The sequence below is a fragment of the Erinaceus europaeus genome, chromosome 7, assembly GCF_950295315.1.
Source record: "Erinaceus europaeus chromosome 7, mEriEur2.1, whole genome shotgun sequence".
Lineage (NCBI taxonomy): Eukaryota > Metazoa > Chordata > Mammalia > Eulipotyphla > Erinaceidae > Erinaceus > Erinaceus europaeus.
In genome coordinates, this window is record NC_080168.1 from 16,101,829 (window position 1) to 16,105,213 (window position 3,385).

The window sequence follows — 3,385 nt, forward strand, 5'->3', positions numbered from 1 at the left end:
GGTGTTTCCATGTAGGTTCAAACCCTAGAACATTTATTGCTTTTTATTTTATTTATTTACTTATTTATTTGTTTATTATTGCCACAGCATTGCTTAGCTCTGGCTTATGCTGGTGCAGGAGATTGAACCTTCTGCTTAAGAGCCTCAGGTTCATGAGAGTCTTTGGCAGAACCATTATGCTGTCTTCCCTTCTCCATGCACTGGCTTTGCAACAGCAACAAACAGTAAGTAAAAATGAAACATGATGGGTCTAGACTTTGAATAGATCCCTCTCTCCATTATTATTGGTCATCTCTATCAGGAACAACACAATAGACCCCTTTGTAGGCCCCCATAGGACCTTGCCCCCCACATAGATCAACAATGGTGGAGAGTGTCCCATCCTCCGAAGGGAGGCTGGACAACATACTCTATGTTCCACAAGAGGAAGATGGGTCCTGAAATTGGGGCAGCTTGGAATGTTCCTACTCATGACCATAGAATGTGAGCTCAGATCTACAGGGATGCAGAGGTCACATAGGCTGCTAAGCTGAATATGGACCCTAGATCAGATCAAGTCAATGAGGTTTACAATCAACAATATTTATATACCTTTCCCATATTTGGGAGCTACTCTCTTCCCTGATCCAGCTTTCTGGTCCTTTTTCCAGCCATGACATCATCTCCCCAGACAATAAGTTGGATCCACCTGGATATCAAATGTTAGGCTCAGGGAAAAAAACAACTAGTGTAGTAATGGGCTCTTTGGAATATACCTAAAATAGGCCTACTAACTATCTACAAAATGGAGACCTCCCCCCAACTCTTCATCTGAACTATTCCAGCCTTTAGGTTCATGATTAGTCAACAATTTTTTTAGCTTTATATGTTAACTCTTCTTTCAGCCACCAGGTTCCAGATGCTACCATGATGCCAACCAGACTTCCCTGGGCAGGTGACCCCACCAGTGTGTCCTGGAGCTCCGGTTCCCCAGAACCCTGCTCCACTAGGAAAAGAGAGAGGCAGGCATGGGGGTATGGACTGACCTGCCAACGCCCATGTTCAGCAGGGAAGCAATTACAGAAGCCAGACCTTCCACCTTCTGCATCCCACAATGACCCTGGGTTCATACTTCCAGAGGGATAAAGAATAGGAAAGCTATCAGGGGAGGGGATGGGATATGGAGTTCTGGTGGCGGGAATTGTGTGGAGTTGTACCCCTCTTATCCTATGGTTTTTGCCAGTGTTTCCTTTTTATAAATAAAAATTTAAAAAAAAAACAGTGATCCCTGAGGTGGCACAGTGAGTAAAGTGTTGGACTCATGAAGCATGAAACCCTGCGTTTGATCCCTGGCACCCCATGTGCCAGAGCAATGATCTTGTTCTCTCTATCCCTCCTACTCTTTCTCTGGTGCCATAGTAAATTAGTCGATTCTAGCAAAAGTGAAAACCAGTCATTCTGTACTGGATGTCACAGAACTGGCAAGAAAGTAGCAGACTCTAGTAGGCTGGGGAGATAGCACCTTGGTTATGCTAAGAAGCTTGCATGTCTGAGGCACCAAATGTCTCAGATTCAATCCACAGCACCATCATAAACCAGGGCTGAGCAGTGATCTGATTAAAGGAAAGAAACAAACGTCTTCAATAGTATAGTTCTATTGTTTTTACTTATTTGTTTTTAAATTTTAGATAAAGACAGAGAGGCAGAGAGAGTAAAAGAGACCACGACACTGAAACTTTCTTCAATGCTGTGGGGTGGGGCTCGAACCTGGGTCACACACATGGCAAAGCAGAGCACACTATTCAAGTGATCAGTTTCACCATCACCCCCCACAGCTTCCCCCCCCCTTTTCTTCAGTGTGCCACTGGGGTGGGGGTGGGCAGCTAGTTAGCATACTGGTTCTGCAAAAGACTCATGCCTGAGGCTCTGAGGTTCCAGGTTCAGTCCCCAGCATCACCAGAAGCCAGAATTGAGCAGGGGTCTAGAAAAACATTACTGCACTCCCTTCTTCCCCAGTGTGTAGAATGATGTGTGAAAGTGCTCTATTGTCTCTGTGGTCATATTCTGGATGTGTGGGTCTGAGTCAGCCTGGGTTTCAGTTCTGCATCCACGATAACTCTCCACCTCACCATGACAGAGCACTTTCCTCACCAGTCTCCCCCTGGCTCCTTGACTCCTGACCTCCTGTCTCCAGCAAGCCATGCTCAGACTTCACACGTGCTGTTCCCTCCACCTAGAATGCTCTGCCCATCACTTTTTGATTATTTTTATTTTCCCTTTTGTTGCCCCCCTTATTATTGTTGTAGTTATTGTTGTTATTGATATCATTGTTAGATAGGACAGAGAGAAATGAAGAGAGAAGGAGAAGACAGAGAGAGAGAGAGAGAAAGATAGACACCTGGGAGTTGGGCGGTAGCGCAGCGGGTTAAGCGCATGTGGCACAAAGCGCAAGGACCAGCATAAGGATCCCGGTTCGAGCCTCCGGCTCCCCACCTGCAGGGGAGTTGCTTCATAGGCTATGAAGCAGGTCTGCAGGTGTCTATCTTTCTCTCCCACTGTGTCTTCCCCTTCTGTCTCCATTTCTCTCTGTCCTATCCAGCAAAGAGGACATTAATAACAGCAATAACAGTAAAACAAGGGCAACAAAAGGGAATAAATACTTTTTAAAAATTAAAAAAAAAAGATAGACACCTGCAGAGCTGCTTCACTGCCTGTGAAGCGACTCCTCTGCAGGTGGGGAGCCAGGGCTGGAACTGGGATCCTTACTCCAGTCCTTGAGTTTTGCCCTGCTTCACTGCTTGTGAAGCTTTCCCTCTACAGGTGGGGATTGGGAGTTTGAACCCAGGTCCTTGTGCATTGTAAAATATGCACTCAAACAGTGTGCCACTGCCCATTCCCTTCTCTCTTTTTTAAAAAAAATTTATTTCTTTATTGGGGAATTAATGTTTTACATTCAACAGTAAATACAATAGTTTGTACATGCATAACATTCCCCAGTTTCCCATTTAACAATACAACCCCCACTATGTCATTTATCATCCTTCATGGACCTGTATTCTCCCCACCCACCCACCCACCCCAGAGTCTTTTACTTGGGTGCAATATGCCAATTCCATTTCAGGTTCTACTTGTGTTTTCTTTTCTGATCTTATTTTTCAACTTCTGCCTGAGAGTGAGATCACCCCATATTCATCCTTCTGTTTCTGACTTATTTCACTCAACATGATTTTTTCAAGGTCCATCCAAGATCGACTGAAAACGGTGAAGTCACCATTTTTTACAGCTGAGTAGTATTCCATTGTGTATATAGACCACAACTTGCTCAGCCACTCATCTGTTGTTGGACACCTGGGTTGCTTCCAGGTTTTGGCTATTACAAATTGTGCTGCCAAGAGCATATGTGTAC